The sequence below is a fragment of the Harpia harpyja genome, chromosome 5 (assembly GCF_026419915.1).
Source record: "Harpia harpyja isolate bHarHar1 chromosome 5, bHarHar1 primary haplotype, whole genome shotgun sequence".
NCBI lineage: Eukaryota > Metazoa > Chordata > Aves > Accipitriformes > Accipitridae > Harpia > Harpia harpyja.
The window spans coordinates 57,325,543-57,348,169 of record NC_068944.1 but is presented as its reverse complement, the minus strand read 5'-3'; the positions used below and the strand labels follow the sequence as shown (position 1 = coordinate 57,348,169).

Genomic DNA, 22,627 nt, shown 5'->3' with positions numbered 1-22,627 from the left:
AGAAGGACAAAGATGTCCAAATAGACATAACTTCAATTGTAATTCCAGACATGACCAACAGATATTGCCAATTTTTAAAATACGTCCAAAGACCTGTCAGTGCGATGAAAGCTGGCTAACACAATGGGCAACCATGCCATAAGTTTAATAAAGTTTCAAATCTTTTAACCAGTAGAGTGTTGACAATGCCATGAGATAATTTCACTGTAAGCCAACTTTCAGTGCTTAAACAGCTAACATCAAAACCTTCAATGATGTGCATGTTTATGAACTCTCTGGCCCACTCTATATAGATCAAGATTTATACCTTTATATAAATCAAAATATTGCTATTTTACCACATTCTGTTCAGTAAAACAGATATTTCTGTTATGTTTTCAATAATGAACATAAAAGCAAACATGGCAAGTAAATGTCTTTAGAATTCAAATATCTTTTCCTAAATCTCAGATTACATTACTTCTGAAATAGAAAACAATTTACAAGTACTTGTAAAATACTTCTGAAATAAATGAAGGTATGCTTAAACATCTTATGCTCTTATAGTTAAAAAGTGCAACAGCTTTTCTTGTCAGAATCTAATGGGGACATTGTGCTGGGCATAACATAACTGTTGGATCAAAAGCCAGAGAGGGAGAGAAGAAAAGATGCTCTCTTAGCTCCTTTGGAATATTGCACCTACATTTGTCACATTTCCAAAGACATTTATATGAAAATTTCTCAATTATCAAAATTCACTGTGCCCCTGAAGTATGATCCTGAGGCTTACAAAGCCTTGGAAATTTTAACTTATGTTTTCTCTCTTGAAAATCATACTTTAGTGATTTCATTAATTTGAGGTCTCTACACTTCACGGCTTTTTAAATCCATAGCATCCCTTACTTTCAAGCCAATGAGGTTGGACAAACTTTTATTATCAGCTTAGAATAGAAAATACACTGAAATGCAAATAAACTATATTTTTCAGTATTCAGAAACAAAATTATTTTTATAGTAAGTAAATTATTATCATTATTTTATTAAAATTTCCAGACTTCTGGCATAGACTATTTTACTCATTTTACCTATCTTTCCACAAAATTAATTATATCATGAAATAATTATATATAGTAGCTGGTTTAGTGTTAAAGTGGTTTTATATTCTACTAATGCATACATTTTTTTTAAAGTTAAAGGGTTTTTTTTTCAGTGAAAGGGACAGTTTTTAAAAATAACGGTAGCATTTAGTTGATATTCTATAAAGCTCCATACTTTTCATGCCATTATCAGAACTAGAGAGTACATGCTGGGGCTGCATTGTACTTTCCGGTTGAAAGAACAGCAAAAGGAGACAACTGCACATTTACTCTGATATTCACTAGAAAAAAACTTCAATCCCTGCAAAACAAAAACCATGCATGTTCACTCTGAGGGACAGAATAAAAATGTGAACAGAGGATCCTTTCAGCAAATAATGACTCATGCATTTAGTCTTTGTTCATTTTCTCTTATGGCTCATATGAAATGTTACAAAATACTGGGTCACTGAATATACAAAATGTAACTGCACACTTAGTATCACAAAGACATGCCTCTTTACAGACTCTTTTAATACTAGGACGCAGCTAACCAATTCAAAATATGCAATGCAGTCTACTGAATAAACCATAAAAGCGATATGCCTCAGTCTATATTTGTGACTGTGCTTAAGAAATGTAATTAACTGGCCAAGTACCAACAGAAGAATCTAATCAGAGCTGGATTTCTCACAGAATTCAGTGCCCTGTACAAACACACAGGTTTTCAGCAGAATTCTCAGAAAAAGCCAGTGAAAATAAAATCATCAGAAGAAAATATACAGTAATACATAAGCAGCCTGCTTTTTATTTATTTTCCAAGGTGCAGACACCAAAAGAGAAGCAGCATCTACAGTAATTAAGGTACTGGATCAGTTATTCAGGAGCATTACATTCCAAGAATATTTAGGATGACCACAGATTTTAAAACCTCCAAAGGAAACTGAGATCTTTTGAAAACTATTATCTTTACACTTCTATGAATCACCAGATATTATGCAATAGGTCTGGATGTGTCAAAATGTACTTAGTTCTTCCACCTGTGTGTATAAAAACAAATATTTAATTTATCTACTTATTGTTTAGCCACTGCAGATCAGGGAGATACATACAAATTTCACGGGAAGAGGCAGACAGACTTTTTGGTAGTTTATTTTTAAGAGTAAAGGGTAACAAAAAAGATTCAAAATTTTTTTTTACAGCTAGCTTTTGCAGTCATCACTTTTGCACATAATCCCTTTTACTCTCTCATATATGGAGACTTAATCAGTTTGCCTGTTTGTAGAAATAATCATAAGAAAATAAAAAAGGAGAGAATAATTACTTACCTCAGAGTAATTGGAGTTCTTTGAGATGTATCGCTTTGATGCACAGACACCTCAGGCACTCAACATGTAATCTTAAGGCCATCGGTATTTGTTGGGGCTGTACCTGACTGCTCCCACCCTACTCCCTACAAGGCATGAAAAGGGCGATGTGAGGATCTGCAGCTCCCTTGCGACTGCAGAATCCGGATGGGAGATTCCTCAGTGGTGAGGCTGGAGGAAATACCATGCCTCCATATGCACAGAACGCCTCAAGGAACCACAGGTATTGACATCCGCTTTCTTTTTGAAATGACTGGTCATCAGCAACTCATTTTTGCTGACTCACAAACAGTAACCTGATATGCAGAATCTAGATGCTCCAAGTCTATCTAAAAATGACTCATACGATTCTGCCAAAATGAGCAGCATACCTATAAGCCTTTATAAAGAAATAGTACCCCATAAATGTTCATATTAAGCCCCAGAGAGCACCTTTTTAAGAAAACCTACAATCCAGTCCTGAAAATGAGGACTCAAGTTCCAGCATATTCATCTTCATTTAAAATAATTCACTGAAATATTAAAAAACAACACCCCCCTGCCCACAAAATATCAAATCACTCAACATTTCACAGTATTTTAGTCTGGGCAGAGTGCCCTCCCAGAAAGGAAAAATAAAGAAAAAAGGGGGAAAATGTTAATTCTGCTTCTGTAACCTTGTTTAAAATTAATTACAGGGAAACATTATAGAACATCTTTTAACTCAGGGTTTAAAAATGTGATGAAAAGGTTAGTCATAAATAAAACCTTTTCTCTTCTCCAATTCACTACAAAAATAGACTTGATCATAAAAGTGATGCTGTCAAAGGGACATTAAATTTCAGTCTTGCTAACAAAGAAAAGAATTATTTTCTATACCATTTTTCTCATTGTGCCTTTTCTTGCATTAACCCAGGTAACCCTATCTGTTTAAAATAATTTAATTTATATTTTACTGCCAAATGACGTTGCAAAATTTAAATGCTTAATTCAAAATATGTTAGGAATGCGTACACAGGGATTATGTTTTTGTTTTACTTTAATACATAGATGAGGTATTATATAATTGTGTTTTAGTAAATTATGTTTACCTACCTAAAAGTGAATAAATACTGTGCCTAACATTATCAAGACTACATAAAGATAAAATTCATATCAAGATAAAATTCATGACTACATACATTTTTGCTGTGTTCAGTAGCAATAAAATCTGATCTATAATGTAATAACAGTGTGTGTACATGTGTGTATGTTTGGAATCTCATATCTGAAACTCAGCATATCTAGAAAAGATCAGAACTAGTAAACTAAATAACACATGTACCAGAAACCATATCATTCTGTACCTTAAAATAAAAATCAAATGTAGTACATTTTACTCTAGAATTAACAGACTTTACTCCATCTGACATGCTGCATTGTGATACTGCTTTTAAAGATGCAAAGAAAATAGATTGAGGTTAACTATCTCTATGCAATATGGGACAAGAACCTTAATTTTCAACATATACCTTAATGGGTGCACACTGACCTACAAGTGCTTACAGAGCATTATGTTTTGTCTATGTACTTACATATTATTCAAACGCTCTTTAATAAAGTTAGCTCAGAGAATCTGCTCTCCCCAGGCTCCCTCTACAGTCAATGGAGAGAGGCAGACGACTCTAATGGGAAATTCAGAGCAGAAAACTAAGTTTAGTTCTCTGCATCATCCCCTAGCGAATCTATCTCTTTCCATCGACTACGAAGGGAGCCAAGGGAGATGAGCTTCAAGCTAAAGTTAGCATTTATGAATCTGTTGCATGGTATCACATCGTGTAAAGTGTGAATGAACTATCACAGTCCTTGTGGCTAAGAACTGGAATCTACATCTCTTTTGGACAATGCTTTGTGAAAAATCAGAAGAATCATTAGTTTATATATGGCAGTTTCCAAAAATACTAAATGAAATTGAAACTTTTGCCTTTCTGATACTGAACATTTTATGTTAAGATGTTCAAACTAGCAATCATCATCATTGTCATCATTAAGATTCAGTTGTACATCTGGAAAAAAAGCAGCCTAAAGACATTCTCAATTTGGGTTTCAATAGAGCAGCTGCCTTTCTTACATTTTTATTTAAAATAAAACATTTTTTTATTTAAAATTTTCTTTAAAACAAATGAAACAACAAACCTCAGACCCAAAGGTACTGGGTGATCTCACTAGTTTGAGAAAACAGTAGTTTAGGCACTCCAGAGACAGCTCCCTAAGTCACCAGTCACTCCCTTGGAGTCACTAGAAAGAAATGGCACTTGTAGATTCTAAGAAATTTCAGATGTCTATCACAGGAAGAGATGAATTGCTCCCTAGAAGTACTTATATGTCTCAGTTTTCTGTAAAGGGAGACTAGGCAACTAAAATACAGACTTCTACATTGTAGAATTGTAAAGCCAAATGAGAATAATCCAAAATGAAGAATACCAAAAGCACTATCCCAACAACAAAAAAACCCAAACACAAAAGCAAATCAATCATATAGAGAAATATGAAATATAGGAATAGAAAGCCCTGCTCTAAGCTGTGAAATAAGTGACAGAAAAACAAGTTTTACTAGGATCAGAGTACGAGAAAAAATCCTGTCACTAACTTTAGGACCATTATGGTATAGGTGGGGTATGTGTGATGCAGCTGCTGCATCATGAATCGACACCAACAGCATATTGACCTAAAACTAAACAAGTAACACTACATGTAGTCCTACCTGATCTAGATGATGTTTAAGAGTCTGTCTATTGCTAATACTCTGCTAATGCTTATATAACTTGTCATGACATGAAAAGTCAAAATACATTGAAAAAATATTAAAATAATCTGTTTAATAGGACCCTTCTGCACCTTGGTCTCCTTTTGATGGTGTTTTCACTGAGTAAGAAGAATTGCACAGGCTGCTTATTTAGTACCAGGACAGACAGTATTTTATACAACCATAGAATGGTTCCGCTTGGAAGGGACCTTTAAAGATCATCTAGTCCAACGCTGCTGCCATGGGCGGGGACATCTTTCACTAGACCAGGTCGCTCAAAGCCCCATCCAACCTGGCCTCGGACACTTCCAGGGATGGAGCACCCACAATTTCTTTGGGCAACCTGTTCCTGTGTCTCACCACCCTAACTGTAAAAATTTTCTTCCTTATGTCCAATCCAAATCTACACTCTTGCAGTTTAAAACCATTGCCTCTTCTCTTGTCACTACAGGCCCTTAATAAAAAGTCTTTCTCCATCTTTCTTATAAGCCCCTTCAGGTACTGGAAGGCTGCTATAAGGTCTCCCTGGAGCCTTCTCTTCTCCAGGCTGAACAACCCCAACTCTCTCAGCCTGTCTTCATAGGAGAGGTTCAGCAGCCCCCTGATCATCTTCCCAGCCCTCCTCTGGACCTGCTTGTGTGGATCCATGTGTGTCTTATGTTGGGGGCCCCGGAGCTGAACACAGTACTCCAGGTGGGGTCTCACAAGAGTGGAGTAGAGGGGGAGAATCACCTCCCTCGACCTGCTGGCCAGGCTTCTTTTGATGCAGCCCAGGATATGATTCGAATCTTTATGATACTCTGCAAGAACTGAATAATCAATCCCCATCCTACATGATGAGGAAAACGTGGCATGCTAAACAGTCTCACAGATTTTCTTATTTTAACAAAGTTCCACTAAAGGTTGGGCCAGCTGTTCTGATAGCTAAAAGACTTGGTGCAACACCAGAGCAAAGAATCAAGATATAGGATTATTTTACCAAAAAAAGTTAATCATAAAACCTTTCAAACTCAGTGTATTTCATTTTCTGAATTACAGTCTCAGTATTGGATATGTAATAACTCAGGAAAGTTGGCATTTCAAAACATCAACAGTCCTTAAGCTAACAAAGAAAAACTAGTCTGAGCATACTGACAACATAAAAATGCTATGCAGTTCATCTTTACATATATCTTTAACATTTCTCTTAAACCTTTCAAGATTAATTAGACTCTTAGAAAAACATAAAGTCTCTAGTAGAACAAGAACTAGAGTTGAGAAAACTTTGTGGTTTTTTGCATCACTGTTATCCTAGCATTGCATCTTTGTACACTGTAAAGCCTAAAATTAACATGTACATTGCTTCCTCAGATGCAAAGGATTCCTGCCCTGCATTGGTATCTATTCCATTATTCTGCAAGAAAGAAAACTTAAAAAGTATCTGTCTGACATCTATATTTCTTTCCTCTATCTCATTTGTCTTCTTGCTGCCTAACTCACATGCTGTCTATCACCGTTACATATCTGATAAAAAGGATGAGACCATCTGGCATGAATGTTCTTTTCTCTCTCTCTCAATAACTGACAGCCAGGATGATGGCACTGCCCTCCAAATGTCCAATGTGAACTTTCAGACAAAAAGAGGATTGACTCAGACCTTGCCAGTTTTAAAGCAGGATCCGAAAACAAGGCCTTTTTCCTTGACAATGCCTCAGCTGGTTTTGGCTTATTTTCCAAAACAGTCTCAAAGAATTTTTTTCAGAAGAAATCAGAGAGCTTTGATTTTATTTTAATAAGTGGCTTCATAGAATAATTTAAATGTCAGGAAACACTGAAGGATAAATAAAAAAGTTGTTATAGGATAGATGTATCTTGAGTAAATGTTTTTAAAATTAAAATATATCTTTTTAGTCCATATTAACAAGACTTCATGACTTCTGAGCAGGCAAATTTTCTGTTATATCCTTTTATCAAACATTCATAAATTTTTACTGGAAAATGGCTCTAAGCCTAAAGATATTTTGTAAACTGAAAAGAAACTAAGTATTGTTAAGTGCTCCTAGAGGGTTCTGATTTTTAACTTGATATTTAATAAAATTATTTGGCATTATTCACTCAATTTTTTGGTTTATCACCTTGAATTACAAATATCTCAAGGCTCTGTCTACAAATATGAGAATGATTCCATTTAATTTAGTAAAAATTAGTATTCTGAATATGTTACAGAGCTTTAAATGACATACAAAGTGAATCATAGAATCACAGAATCACAGAATCATAGAATGGTTTGGGTTGGAAGACACCTTAAAGATCATCTAGTTCCAATCCCCCTCCCATCGGCAGGGACACCTTCCACTAGACCAGGTTGCTCAAAGCCCCATCCAACCTGGCCTTGGACACTTCCAGGGATGGGGCATCCACAACTTCTCCGGGCAACCTGTTCCTGTGTCTCATCAGCCTCACAGTAAAGAATTTCTTCCTTACATCTAATCTCAACCTACCCTCTTTCAGTTTAAAGCCATTACCCCTTGTCCTATCACTACATGCCCTTGTAAAAAGTCCCTCTCTGGCTTTCTTGTAGGCCCCCTTTAGGTACTGGAAGGCTGCTATAAGGTCTCCCCAGAGTCGTCTCTTCTCCAGGCTGAACAACCCCAACTCTCTCAGCCTGTCTTCATAGGAGAGGTGCCCCAGCCCTCTGATCATCTTTCTGGCCCTTCTCTGGACCCGCTTTAACAGGTCCATGTCTTTCCTGTACTGAGGACTCCAGAGCTGAACACAGTACTCCAGGTCAGGTCTCACGAGAGCAGAGTAGAGGGGCAGAATCACCTCCCTCGACCACACTTCTTTCGATGCAGCCCCGGATACAATTGGCTTTCTGGGCTGTGAGCGCACATTGCCTTGAATACTGAGAAAAATATGTATTTCTAAGGTGTATTGGTCCCTCATGAAACAATCCAGATTACTTTGACAATTTATTGATACCAGTTTAGATAAAATTAAGTGAAGCCCATTGCATCAAAGTTTTATGGGAAATTCTAGATTTTTGTTAAACAGAGAAGACACTTTTGCTTTCTGTTTTATTAAACTGATCTGCGAAAGCAAAACAGAGGAATAAACTTTAATAGTCAATGGTTTTAGATAATGTGAGATTTTCCTACCAATATGTCTTTTGAAATAGTATGCTGAAGTACTATATTATTATCCCAAATACAATAGCCACTCTGACAGAACACTTCCAACCAATTTACAAAAGCTCTATCTAAATGATATCGGGTATAACAATTTTCTTAACGAAGTAACAGCTAGCGAAATATAAACTAAATATTTTTCTGAGAGACATTCAGGCACCACTGATTACCTACTGACTTGAGTACGTATCTTTTGCAGTCAGTCTTGAAAACCTCATTCCTTAACAGGGTCTGTTCCAGAACTTGAATGCCTTCATTGAGAAATTTTACTGAGTTTAAGCATTAATGTGAGCTGACAGAATGACTGGCTCATGTTCACAAGGTCAAAACACAGGACTGTGTTAAATACACGTGATTAAACACTGCAGGAGAGAATAAGGGGTTCTTGTGTGAGTTAATTCCATTTCAATAGAATCTGTGTTGCTTTATTATGAGATCTGAACTTCTGCACTTCCTGACTAAGAGCTTCTCAGCTGGTGAGTCAAGAAAATCATGTCCCCTAAACAAGCAATGCTTAAGCAGACACTTGGAAGGCACACATGGTCATTAATGAACCATTTTTGTATTACCACCTATACTTTTTATTTACTGAGATTACATCCAATAACACTCACAGCTGTATCAAAGATTAGCTGTTGCCCCTAATCTGATTTGCTGTATCTCCTCCTTAATAAGCATCTTCAGTCACCGTTTTGTCTCTTTATTCAAGTTATTTAGTAGGAGGAGATATCTTGCAAACTTGCTAAAGAAAACAAATGCAAATCATTTGCACACTTCCTATGTGTGATGCTGCTAAGAAGAAAGACCAATTTTGTCATCATCTAATGTAGACCAAGCCAAATCACTTAGATCAAGGGTTTTAAATTTTTAAACTTCGACTTACTCTTCACCCTTCAATCAGACTGCAGCACCTTCTCTAACTTCAACGCACTCTCACGCTAGGAAATTATGGTACTATATTTCCAAAAGGACTTCACTGAACCTTGATATCTGCATTCTTACATAGGCTTCAGAATCCAGATGTAAATCTTTATTTGGCTTTTGAAAGAGAAAATGGGAAGTTATATAAGCAGCTACTTTTACACCCACCAGGTATAAGGATCAGAAGGGTAAATATTCAGAAACCTGGGAAACAGCTTAGGTAAACCTTCCTTTCCCCATCCTCAGTCAAAATATACCCCAATATTATTTGCCTGTAGACTTTCACAGTAAAAAAGTGATATCATGTTTCGAAGGCAATTCACATTTTTATGGGAACATAAAGCAAAAATGAAAATTAAAACTCCATAATAGTCCATTTTTAATGCTAAAATCAGAATAGAGAAATGTAATTTTTAACCTTTGTCATAACAAGCTAAAGAAGCCAGAATAATATATATTTAGAGCCCATCAAAAAAAAAAAAACCAAACCCACCTTATGTCAAAATTAAATAAAACTGTTGGAAAATAAAGGCTTGTATAAGAACACTCAAAAAAGAATAAGGAATATTTTAAGAACAAATTATTTCTTTAAAGACAAATGAAGGCTCCATTTCTAGTAACACTTGCAGCATGTACAGTGGTCGATAAGTCACTTACTGGGAACAGGTACATGATTCAATGTTGAATTTCAAATATGTTACATGAACATTTTGGTAACACAATTCAATATCGTTCAGAGAGAAAAAGATATTTCAGTAAAGAAAGTACAGTCCAATTAAGTACAGTATATCCAGATTAGCTGTTCAAATAATCCAGTCACTCCAAATTAGGAAAAACTTGTAGTTATGGTAGAATGAAATCTGAAATATTTTGCATTCTGATCATTCTTAACATTCTCAACTGTGCTTTCACAGCTCACTGCAACCTTAGTCAGCTATTCATCTCAAAATAACATCAACTTCAGCTAAAATTTTAGCATCTACATTTTGTTCTTTCAAGTTACTAAGTGTTAATTCACTGTAAAGCAATTTACAGAAAAAAGAAAAAAACCCCCAAAACCGTAAAAGCTTGATTAAAATTCCTCTTTTTCTACTGTTAAGGAAAACCCCCTACCTTTTTCATAATGGAATATTATACTGTGTGCTATATTAAGCTTTACTACATTCTATACTGTATTACATCAATATTGTAGTTTAACATACTTGTGCCTCTGATAAAAAGCCTATTCAACCATTCAGCTCTTCAAAAGTAATGTGAGCAAAGCAAAATGTCTTCACAGATTATGCTTAATGTCTTTTGTCCTTCGTACTGGGACTTGTCAAGTGAAAAAAAATCACTCTGCAACCAAAAAACGTAAGAGACAAAAGACAGAATTATACTTTTCTTTTTAAGCAATGTTTTCATGTGTAGGAATATCCACATTCAAGCCAGAGGCTACATGAATACCTTAGCAAGCAGAAAACATGATGAACTAATTAATTTCCAGTGTGATCTCATTTAAAAATTTACTTCCCAGAAATAATGGTTCAGCAAGCAGCGTCCATTTTGCCACATTTACTTAAGGGGTATAAGTATTAGGAGTCTGTCATTAGTCAAAAAAAAAAAAAAAGAAAAGGAACAGGAGAAGGTAAGAGATGCCTATTTCAGCTGTGTAAGCATATATGTATAGCAGTTTGTAATTCAGCCTAGCAAATGAAGTAAAGAAAAAATACAATTGTACACAAGGGATTTTCTCCTAAATGAAGCTTCAAACAAAGCTCGAGCTGCCTATGGGAGCTAATTACATAGCCTTCAAAGACAGTTGGTGTAGGTGTTTAAGGGCATTGAGGATAAAAATAGGAGTCTGAACAACTAGTAAAAATTCCGTTTGTTGTTGGGCGGTATCTCTAATCTAAACCTTTTTTTTTTAAAGGAAAAAAAAAATATTCTCTATATATTGTACAGAAGCATAACTAACAAATTATCCCTAAGCAACCAAAAAAAATCAAAATTTAGGGCACAGATTTTTAATAACTGCTCTACAGTTAAGATGTATGAGGAAGAACAATGTAAAACCAATTGTGTTTCTTTTGTGGTGTAATTTCACTACAATAAATAGAAGTCCAGTACTGTAGAAGTGGACGAACACATTATCTCTGACCTTTATTAACAGATATTCTCTTTACCATAATCAAATACCAGTACCAAACAATAGAACATAAGGCTATGGCCCAGCAGAACTCCTCATGGGAGCACAGAAAGTACAGGGTCCCCAGTATCTATGCTTTCAGTTTGACTTAACTGCTGTTCATTTATTCAGGATCTAAAATGCCATAAGAAGTCATCCAACATGCTGCTCAAGGATGCACTGCCTGACTTGAAGGAGCTATGAATGAGCACTTGCAGCACATCTGCGCAAAGGGATGGTAAACTGTGTCTTTAGAGGTGGGAATGTGTGAGCCAGGATATGGGACAGATGAGAATGGACCAAAAAACTCTTTGACTGTCAAAGACAACGTGTCATCTAAACTGCATTCTGAGCAGGTTAATTGATGACTCACATATTCAAAGTTAGGTACGCACTTCATTATCTTCCTGCACAGAGACAGTCACTTGCATTTTTAAAGCCATATTTCATCACATTCATCTCATTATAGATGGTATTTTTCTAGGGCTCATCCTATTTTACTGTTTTTTTTCAACTCCAGTGTTAGCAACAACTCTCATTTAGCATCAACAAAGTATTTAATTAACGGAATATTAATCTCTAGATACTTTAATAAAAATGTAGCATGTGATCAGATCACATAAATCCATGTGTTACTCACTGGTCTCTCATCCTGAACATTACCATTAATCCTAACCTACTGTATGATGTCATTCCATCTCTTTTCAACACATGCAATTGTGCTTATACCCAGATGATTTGAAGTAAGACAACTTAAGAGATTGCATTGAAGTCTTCTGCAAAGCACAGTAAACTATGCATCCTCGTTATCCTCTTACATATTTTGTCAAATAAAATAGTTTGTTAAGCAATATTCTTTCTTCCTACTTTCAATGTAACAATTGGGTTTAGGGTCCCGTACTGATTTACACATCTCTTCCTTTACATTTTTTATTATTTTACTAGGAATTTAAGCTGGATGTAGGAGATGGAATTTGGCAGGTTTACATGCCATAGTTTTGAAGATTCATATTACATATCCTATCTCATCCCCCTACACATTTTTATTAACTTTTAAAGCTGTGGAAATCCAAGCTACAGCAACTAGGCAAATTAAGCTGGAATTCCTTTTGGATATTTGAAATTGCCAAACTAGTGAATAAAGTTGGAGAAAGGCAATAGACTCTGAAAGAATTAACAACAGGGTCTGATCCATCTCCTAGTGAAGTCAGTGGGAGACTTTCTATTGATCTCAGTAGAAGTCGAATTAGGCTATTAAAGTAGACAAAGGCGGTTGAGTACATACAGTACTAAGCATAATGGACCTCAAAGAAGCACTTATACTATCAGGGACTGGGTATCTGGGGACCACATTTGAAGGAAGAAGAAAGCACTTAGAAAAAGGAAAATTCTGTGCTTCCCTACCTTTCTCCTTCCATCATATCACACATTAAAAACACCTGGGGTTTATACATTCCTCAGAGCCAGTGGTTGTAGAGTGGGGAGAAGGTTACCAGACAGACTCAATACTCAAGAAAAAGGGTCTTTAAAGGCAACAGAAAAGGCAAGCATTCAAGAAAGCACAATCAGAGAAAGACTGCTCTTCTTTGATCAAAATGTGTATTAGATAACTTATGACAAACTCATCCACCATGTGAACTTGGGAAATTTGGATGGGTAATAATGGCTGTAGAATTGTAAAAATACATACCTGAGTTCCAAGTTTCCTGTTTCTCTTTTGTGGGCACAAAAGATGTATGCTGATAATATTCAGTATATTTACAGATGACTTCTAAACAGACTCAAATACTGATATGACAGTTTTCACAGTTATTTAGAAGACAATGAAAACTGACTGCTAAGAATTACAATAAAGATCTTACAATAATGATTGGACAATAAGCTGGCAGATATTAAATGTTAAAAATATAAAAGGGCAAAAATAAATCTAACCAGACTTAACTTGTAAAAGACCATATATTAGCTATTATCTACTCAAAAAACAGGCATTGTGGACAGTTTTCTGAAATATCATCTTAGCCGTCAATAGTGGTCAAAAGCATAGTAATAACGCTTTGAAATATTGAAAAGAAACAGGGAAAGCTGATGGAAGCAGACGTCAGTTCATAAAATCATGTATGAAAAGGAAAAGATAAACAGGAAACAATTACTCACTCTCTGTATCTCACAAAACTGCATGCACCTGATGAAATTGTCAGATTAAATTTTAAAACAAACAAGAAGGAAACACTTTTTTCCATAAAGGATGTAATTCACGTGTTGCAATAGTAGCCTGTGGATGCCAAAACACTAGCTGGATTAAGAAAATTATTTAAATATGGGATGACATGGCTACCAGAGACAGTCCAGCCATACAATGCCTCAAGAAGGCCCTGAACTTCTGTTTCTTGGCAGCTAAGATGTTCTACACCTTCACTGCTGTTCATATTCCTCCCTAAACCTCTGTTGCTCATCACTGTCAGAGATAGGACACTGAGGTACTCAAATCGCTGACCTGCACGGCCTCGCTTACATCACGAAAAGGCAATGGGGTGGGATAAGAAAATACAAAGGTGGTGCTTCAACAGGCACAAGGAACCAGACTTTTACATTACCATTATATGTCATAGTCTATACCATTAGACTACATGCACAGTTATAAGTGGCAACTATATAGCTAAAATAGTTGTTCTATTTTCTCTAAATAATATCTTTGCTTTCCAATGGGATATCTAGTAAATCTTTTTGCCGCTAAAGTAGCAGATGGTGAGTTCTGTGTAGTTGACCGTGCTTTACCCTCCATTAACTGATGCTTCTTATGAGAATTTATGCAAGCTGAATATTACTTAAATGACCTACACATTAAGCAGAAAAAAAGGAATCTCAGCTTTCTCATTTAAAAAGTAAATACATAGGGTTTTTTATAAGATAAGTTTCTAGTCCTTTCAGTTACAGAGAAAAAGTAGAAAACCTGAATCTAAAGATTCTGAAGTAGAAATCTACAACATCCATTCTTGGGAACAGAAAAAAACCACAACACACCTCTGTGATTTGACAACCAACCTGAACTGAATCTTTGAAGTACAGTTTTGGTTTGTCTTACTCCTAAAAGTTGTCTGCACAAGTGTTGTTTTATAAAGTTATATAGTATATAGCAGAAATTAAGCACAGAAACGTGCAGACCAGAACCATCCATGCTCACCAGCTGAATTTGAGAGTTTCCAGACATACAGAATCAAACACAATAACAGAAATGGGGAAATTTAATATTAAAAAATTGAATCTTGCTTAAATGCAAAGAACTTCTGCTGAAAACAATGTGGTCCTTGACTGAAGCAGTTAGAGGAAGCAAGGGAGATGTTTCTAAATCAAATGCAGTGTACATGCAGTGGCCATTCACAGCATGACTGTAGTAAAGCGAGTGGACAGGGTACTCCAGGGCATGGTTTAGGGGGCATGGTTAATGGTTGGACTTGATGATCTTGAAGGTCTTTTCCAACCGAAATGATTCTATGATTCTATGATAATACAAAGGTGTGTTATAGTGAAAAAGGCAATCATGAGTCTAAGACTAATCAAAAACTTACTTTCTGCAACAGGAAGAAGTATTGGTATCATTGTAGGAGGCACTAAGACTCTGTTTAGACTACCTTTAGACTACCTTGTACACTTGTGTTCACTTATCTTCAAAAAATTAAATCACATAGAAAACCTACTGCAATGACTAGGAAAATGGAGAATTTCACAAAAAAAAGTAATATTAAAATAGTTTGGCTTATCTAGTTATGCAAAATGAAAGTCAAGAGGGAATATTATGACTCTATGTATGTAATTAGGGATAAATATGGAGAGAAAAGCACAACTTAAGCTACAGGATAATGCTGTAACAAGATGAGATAGATACAAATCAGTCATGAATAAACTAAGACTAAAAACTGAAATGTTATCTAATCATCTACAAAGTATTTTCCTAGAGTTGCATTCCAAACAGTAGCAGAGGCATGAAACCTACGTTGTTTTAGAACAGAACGAGTAATTTTAAATGAGGTGTCATCTGACCGTGATATAGAAATATAAGCTTGAGATATGAGCACATAGAAGTCTGTTTAACTGCCACACATAAGGAAATCTTGAAAAACAAGGCGTGGATCCTGCTTGTTCCACCATCTTATTTAACAAGTCCTGTGCTTTGTGACTTTCAGTGCTCACATGTACATCCTTGTTTTTCCAGAAGCATGATTTGATTTTAGGTTTGCTAGACTTTAGTTTTCACTGATGTGTGAGAATTTGGCTCTATCTAGCAACAGATTTTTGAGGAGGACAAGCATGCTCCAGATGGTATGAAAAAAATCTCAGCTGTCTTATTGTTGCATTTTCCTTACCATTTCATGGATAGACTAAGTGATGCAATTGAGGTCAAGAATGAATTTTAGCTATGTCAGATTGGCAGGGGCTTATTTTTTGTCTTTTTCTGGACAGAAAGTCCAGAAAAACTTATAAAGTTTGGTCTATTTTTTAAGGTCATTTGGCATTCTTATTTACGTGTGTTACTCCTTTTGGAAAAATATAAGATACTGGTAAAGATCTTGGTCATTCCTTCCCTTTCCCTGAAATCTCACACTATAGGTCTCATTTTTTTAAGTGTAAAAAGAAAAGGAAAAACAAACAAAAAACTCCACAGTGCTTTGTAGTAGGCAGTTATTTCGTAGACCTCTCAAAAGTATCTACTTGCATCCTTAACTGCAATGTAAGGGATTGGACCCAATTCTAGTACCTTTCACCCTCTGCTCTATTTGAGGACATATGATCTCCTTTGAGAACCTTTATACATTTCTGAAAGTAAGATGTTAATTAGCAGCACAACCCAGCCAAGAAGAGCCAAAGGATTCTCATTCGAACAAAGACTGTAACATAGTTTTCCCCAAATCAGAAATAAGACATTAAGTCAGAGTAAGCATATTTAGTAAATGGGTGAATTCAGCTACAAAGAACTGTTCTATAAACTGCAACATTGAATGTGCCTCAAATAAATGTGACCGTAGCCCTGCTTGGCTGAGCTCTTTATACACTAAGAATTTATGTGTCCTAGTAAGTCTTATTACATGATCTCATTCATTTGGAAAACCTTTAAATGGAATCACCTTTGCTCTTTTCCCCATAGGGTACAAACATTACATTTTAGTTTTTAAAGGTCTTTGTTCTCTCTCTTTCAAAAAATGATTCTTTTTCACATTAAGGGCATGCAAAGGTTGGTGGGTTGTTGCTTTGTTGGTTTTTTCCCTGAGTAGGCAGGAGCCTAAAGGAAAAGGACAGAAAGAAAAATAGGCTGTTTGACTTGAAAGTGTACAAATACTGGCAAAGTAAGTAAGAAAGTGACCTAAGGGACACTTCATCTACATGTCCTGTAGTGAGTAGTAAACCACTAGGAACTTTAATCTTGCAAAATGTCTGCCAGATATCATTATGGCTATAAGAAGCCAGCTTTAAGTAATAATTGTGCAAAGGAACAAAGTTTGGGGGATTCAAATGCTGCTTGCAGTTGCATTTTAATCCACCAAGTTTAATTTCAAAGAAAGGGCTGGTTTTCTCACTAGTAGAAAAATATAGGCAAGGTCTTTTGAGGGTAACTAAACTGTCAGACAAGGTTATCCAAGATGTCAGTGAAGAAAACTGCCCAAGAATGTAACCATATCTTGCTCGCTGGAATGGAGTAAACTACAGGACATACTGGTTTTAATGGCTACCCAGCCCAAACAGCAAGAAAAACAAACATGTCCATAGAGGCAACTATAAATATCCAAGAGATAGACATGGTCTTTGATGATCTCTGTTGATGGAATGTAATGAAATCTTAAAAAAAAATCTGCAAGAAGTAGATACACTACTGGATGCCATACTGCCTTCTAAAGTCAAGATCCAAGATATAATTATTGCCTGATGGGCTTCTGCTACTGGTAATGATACATATCAGAATTAATGACACAGCCATACAACATCTTTGCAGGTTATAATGATTTCAGAACACTAAGAACTAATGATTATTCTTGAACACATTATTGATTGCATTTTGGAACTGAACTTTTGTCTAGGTGTGGATTTAGAACATACATGCACCATCTCTAAAAAGATTCATTTCTTCATACAATTCATGTCACTAAATGGGGGTCAGAAAATTCACTTTACTAAATTAGTTCCCTTTAGTTCCTTTACCTACCTTCTGTTCACTGAAGAACTTTCAGTGAAATTATCTCAAACATTTTTAAATCAATGTTTTAACTTATAAAAACAAAAGACAGACTAAAATCTTGCTATAATTTCCCAGCCAACCATGAGCATCACTTAGTATGCACATACTTTGTGTCATGTGACAAAGGATCAATCAGCTGTACCACTTCCAGATTACGGTTGTTGAGCTTCAGACTAGGCACAAAGCATCTAGTCACACTGGCTAAGTAAATGACAAATTCCTTCAGACTCATCTACAGGGTAACAAAAGAAAAGTTTTTCATAATAAGGAGACATTAGTATAAGCATATATGCCACACATACTGGAAGTCTTAGGCTATCAATGCCAAAATGTCCCTAGAATTTTTTAGAAAGATAGCTGTCAATAATGAAAAAAAAAAATTTCATCAACACAAGACAACCTTTACAGAGATCATCCTGAGAGGATTAGGAACTGGAACTAAAACTTAGTAACATCCTAGGTATAAATGATCACAATTACTTTGTATTTGTTATATGATTCACAGTCAAGTCCAAGCCTGTGATATAGGTACAATGGGTTTTAAAGTAATCTGTGCCCCAAAGCTGAAAACAATTCCAAATCAGGATCCAAGGATCCAAATCAAATGAGGGAAAAAAATGTGAACTGAAAAGTGGAAATTCTGAACAAGTACTCCTCAGAACATTTTAGCGGCTATCCTTTACTTCAGCAGTAAGTGAAAGCAGTTACACAAATACAACAAGTGGAAAAGACAGGAAGCTGAGAATAATTAGCATAAAGCTAGAAGTTAACAGGAATCTAGTAATGGAATAAAAAAGATATAAGGAAAATCCCTTGTCAGATGAGACAAGAACAAAAAATGTATGAAGTATTTCTGCAAGTATATTAAGAGCACAGGAATTCTAACAATTATATGAGTCTGTTATGAAATGGAAAATTTTCAGCTGACAGACAGAAACGCTAAGTATTGCTCTCCTGTGGTTTGGAAGGAAGCCAGAAGATATATTGATATTAGGTGGTGATGATCATAAATATTTCCCATTCCATCAGTAGCTAAGGAAATCTCTAATTTTAGTAAGGATTGGTTTACATTTTGAAATGATAAAGAGTTTGTAAGTTTGTACCCAGTAGCTTCAAAAGGGCTACACAAAGAGCAAGGTGATGTGTTAACAGTGATTTTCAAGATCCTGAAGCAGTGGGGGTGTTGTGCCAATAGTTATTTACACCTTGATGTTTACATATCTCCCAAGTAAGCATGAACTTGTCAGGATGACACTGACTGAAGGACTAAAGGAAAAGGATAACTTCAGAAATCATGTTGCAGCACAGCTAAATGTAAATCTTAACAGCTAGGAAAAAACAGGTAAGCAATATCATTAGGATGGATGACTCCACACTGAAAAGTGATCACTTCAATTTTCGAGAAAGAATCTGAGCAAAGGGGCTAATACAATCCTTGAATGTATAAATAAGGAACTAAGGAAATTGAATTCATTACAGAAGTTGTATTTCCTCTGTTATTGCTATAAAGTTATATTGCAACTGCCTCTGACGACCATGTCCAGTTCTAATGATTGAACTCCAAGAAGTACAGATAGGGATGGTTCAACCACTGGGAACACGTCACTTAACAAAGACTCAATTAATACAGTCTATTTAGCTTATGAAATGGGAAATAAACTTCCTAATAGGTACCTTCTTGATTTAGGAGAAGAGTAACAAGATCTAATACGTGGAAATGGAAAGTAAATGATGAGGTGTGCTCCTTTAACAACAATGCTCTTTGAATTGGAATGATTTTGAAAGATTACAATGGATTCTAATGAAAACTTGATTGAAATATTAATATTTTCTGAATAATATCTATTATTTAAGCCATGAGGCCATTTAGTCTCAGCATTTATGAGGTGAATTGATAAGCATAGAGATAAATTGATGAGAATCATAACAAATATTTTGATAAGGGCCATAGAAAACAGCTACCTGTGACTGGAGTGGTGAATCAGCAATACCCACCATCTGGGTAAGCTTCTTAAAATGCACAGAAATCATATCCACCCTCCACTCATTTGGACTGCTAAAATTGAACATAAGGCATGCAATACATACAATATAAAACATACAGTAGTACACATTTAAGTAATAAACTAGATTTAAAATTATATTCTCAGGTAAAATAGCTAAGCCTTTAAGGCTTGTTTTAATACAAAATTAATGCTAAAATCAATATTACTGGAAAAGCCTGCTATGGAAAATTTGCTTGAATTAAAATATCTCTTCTTGATTGACTGCAGCTGCTAAATGCATTACTAATAGATGTCAAAAGAAAAGCAAAATTTTCTGAAAATCAGTAATCTGGCTCATTGGGAAAGAAGAACATAATACAAAACAAATGTCTAAGGGAAAAAATCAAATAACTTCATTGTGTATAATACTTATTAGCAAGATGAATGGTTAAAATTAATTCAGAAAGCTTGCTTCAAAAGTTAAATAATGTTCACCTGCTTGTGCCCAGTTAATATTGCTGCTTTTTCATGTTATTGTTGATAAATACATATCAGTTCTTCTATGTAGATAAAACAATAAAATTGGAAGAATATTATGTTCACAAGAACTAAACATAAAGACCATTTCACACGGGAATATCTGGGGGAAAAAAGATCTATCAAATGACCCTGATGTCTGATATATTCACAGCTTTGACCTGCTGGATGTCCATAAGCAGACCACATTACTTCTATGCACATTTGCACTCTTTTTCTATATAACATAGTTTTATCTCCACCTGGAGACTCAATTCCTTACTTTTACTACAACCTTCCTTATCTCCCTTTGTCTCAAATCTTTGAGGATATAGCTTTCTTTACAGAATTTTACCCTCCACTTGGCCTTTAGTTAGTTCATAAATTAAATTCTAAAAGAATTATGCTTATCAACCCATATGGTCTCCCACATTACAAAGATCAGAAGATTTCTTACATTAAGACCATAACCTGCATTTGAGCTGAAAAATAAGCTTCTGAAAAACATTCAATTGTGATTTAGAGTCTTTTGATGTAAAGTCCCGCAATTCTAGAACAAAACTTCTACCCTCTTCTAGTCTGAGATGTTGCCTTCCTTTCAGCTAATGGATTTTGTTGCACCTAAGAAAACTTTTCAGGGAGCAGGCACCTAACAACCATTATCAAGTAAACATTTCACCTTCTTTAAATATACTGCATCTTTAGCCTCTTAAACTTTAAGACAATTTTTGCAGACTTTGAAGCCCCCCTGTGAGCTTTCTTAAGCTCTTGCCAGGAGTGAAAATCCCTTTGCAAGACCTGAACCTAAAACTGGATACAGTTAATGATCTTACTAATGTTTTTCACACTTATCTCCCACATGTGCAAATCTGGTCATACTTGCTTTATGTTCACACCTCCCTGAAAGACAGAATTTTGTCTGAATGAAAGACTAAGTCATGAAACACAAGCCTACAGGCAACAAAAAAAAGGTACTGATTTGTCAAGCCATTAGGAACTCACCCATTTGACACTCCTACTGTTCCTTTATTACTTTTCTACCCAACTAATTGTCCTACAATTTTATCTCTATCATGAGTCAACTTTAGGATTGCAACACTCACATGAACAGTCCATGAAATGTTAGCAGTCCATTCAATTTTTCAGATACTCGTGTTCTTGTTCCAAACTATACCTCACCTCCAGTCCTGCTTGACCCTTCTCAGTTCTTTCTCATTTCTCATGTATAAGATTTAATCACAGTAACCATAATAACATAATACAATAACCATAATAATGATAATAAGTCACATGCTGCAGAGAAGGTGACAGATTTTTTGCACTTCACTTATGATATCCACAGATAGGGTTCTTCCTAAGCCAAAGCCACAGGGAAGAGCCTGCCTCTTTCACCCCCTTTCATCAACCCATCTTTTCCCATCCATCGGGTTGACTATACTGACTGCACTGTTCTGAGGTCAGCTGGATACCATTTAACCACTTCCCACAGTGTACTGTGTTGGAAGAAGATCTACCTTACTATTCTCTTCCACGACTTGTAAGCAATTATTTCTGCCAGGGTTTGATCACCTCAAGCTACAGTACTGTATAAGACTACAATAAATACAGTAGTGCTCTGCAAGCTTATACAATAATAATCTACTTATGTATTAAGTAATTAATAATTAATAATCTATTTATGGAAGACAAAGTAATAGTAAAATAAGTTTTTACACTGGGCCATAAATCAAAATAGTTGCATGGAAATTTTTCACTTATGTTTACAATTAAATCTGCACAGAGAGGTTTAGACAAAATGCCAAGACATAGTTTCTTCCTAATTTAGAAATTAAGCTCCTAATAGTGAAAACAGAGGACATCATAGATTTTTTTAAATAAAAGGAAAAGTTTGCGTGATATGTCTTTGTTGTTGCTGATGCTTACCTTGTCACCTGTAATCTATGGACAAATAGCTAACTAATAGTAACTGATAATAACAGCATGCACTCCTGCGCTACTTCTGATGTATAGAAAAAATCTCAAAGATTACCGCATCAAAACCCCAAAATACATTTGATTACAGTCTGCAAATGCATTTCCAATACCCAGTTTCCTTTAAATGAAAGTACTTGAATCAGTCCTGCCTCTCTCATACTGCCTCTGACAACAAACCCTGCTTTTCAGCTTCTCAAGAGCAATCTCATGCTATGGGATGTCAAAGCACTCTGACCCATATTCTTTCCTCCATCCCACCATCCCCCCCAGCCTTGGCTGCTAACCCACTGAACAGAGGAAAACAGAAGCAAGATAACTCTGTATTTTTCAGTATCTCTTGCCAGAGCCTTAACTTACCACACTACCATCTAGAGCTGAAAACCAGGAAAAAAGCTGCTGATAACACAGAAAGTATTAGTATTGTAGACTAAAGTCTAACAGGTATCTTTAAACTCTGGTAACATCACTAACTGTGAGAATCCCTA

The 22,627-nt window shown here is 35.6% G+C and overlaps 1 protein-coding gene across 49 annotated transcripts in view; it reads right to left on the bottom strand.

Annotated features, from left to right (window-relative positions):
• The window catches only part of RIMS2 (regulating synaptic membrane exocytosis 2), a 493,527-nt gene that overhangs the window by 294,895 nt on the left and 176,005 nt on the right, over positions 1 to 22,627 (bottom strand). Inside the window, exon 1 of one of the 49 annotated variants that reach the window (XM_052787049.1) lies at positions 2,384 to 2,515. The exons of the other annotated variants lie outside the window; for them this stretch is intronic. The gene's annotated coding sequence lies outside the window, so the exon portion shown is untranslated. Of the gene's footprint in view, positions 1 to 2,383; positions 2,516 to 22,627 lie in introns of those variants that run through there. 49 annotated transcript variants of the gene reach the window in all.